This window comes from Aulostomus chinensis, chromosome 10 (genome assembly GCF_037954235.1).
Source record: "Aulostomus chinensis isolate RoL2024-O1b breed Wild chromosome 10, RoL_Achi_v1.0, whole genome shotgun sequence".
Taxonomy (NCBI): Eukaryota; Metazoa; Chordata; class Actinopteri; order Syngnathiformes; family Aulostomidae; genus Aulostomus; species Aulostomus chinensis.
In genome coordinates, this window is record NC_141329.1 from 28662997 (window position 1) to 28664265 (window position 1269).

Below are 1269 nucleotides of genomic sequence, written 5' to 3' on the forward strand. Positions count from 1 at the left end.
TATAACAACCGTGACATAAGGACCGCCCACTCGATCTGAATGGCTGAGGACGTCAGGACCAACGGCAATCCTGCTCTGCTGTCAGACTGTGAGGAATGTGGGCGTGTCCTGCCACAGGAGGGCGGCGTGAAGTCACTGTCAGCTTGTGTTTCATAGAAAGGTAGCGTGAGAACAGAGACAGATAAAAGAGAACAGGCACAAACGAGAGAATCCGACATGACGAGTGTGAAGGTAGAAGATTAGAACTTGAGAGCAGAACCGGTCGACGCACTGATGACCTCATCACAATGGTTCTGATCCAGATCAGAGCCGCCGCACGTGTCCGCCATGAGCTGCATTCCTGCACTGTCTCGTCCATCTCGAGAGGCATCTGGATCGCTGTTCTGCTCCTACTCTGATGGAACCTTCTGAATGTGTCTGATGGATGTTTCAAAAGGAGAACCAGGAACCCAGTCAGTCTGGGAAGGAACCGACACTTCAGTCCAGCAATGATGGCGGAGCTGAAGGACACCGACGACTCAGCACAGAACCTCTGTTCCCTCGACTTGATGAGCATGTAGCCACAAGACAGAACCTGGTGGCCACAGAGGGAACGGGTTCTGTGTCTCAGAACACGCAAGGCTGAACCTTCACGTGAAGAACAAACGTGGATTCATGAATGTGTGATGCATTCAGGTTCGCCAGTGAATCTCAGCTGTAAGCACAGACAGGAATGGGGGGCACCTGAGGCGGCCTCAAACACGCTAGCGTCTTAGATGTAAGATGGACGGGAGGATTTAAGCGCCGCGAGGTCAGGTGACCCTGCGGGAAAGGAAATAGCCATCATCAGTTTGGACTGCTGGGATTTCATCACTTCCTGCAGGATTCAACGTCCACAAACTAAAATCAGAAAACCAACGGAGGATGGACTCTGATGATGGTACCACCGGTACTACCAGTACTACTGCTACTGCTGCTACTACTACTACTACCACTACCATCACTACTGCAATAACAAATTCACGATCCTGTGAGTTATTCGACCTTTGGTGAAGTGCAGGTGTTGCGTCAGACCACGGACGCTTCAATACAGAAACTGTTTTGAACGTTCAAAGAAATGTATCTGAGCTGATGATGTCATCAAAACAAGCGTGGGCCGAGCGTTTATATCTCAGTGACACGCCGATGTGTCTGAAAATGAAGGTCGCCTTGGTCCCTTGAGGGTTTTGGATGGACAACTGTCAAAGGTGGTTTAAAGTAAAGAACAGAAGATGACATCAGACCACCTGA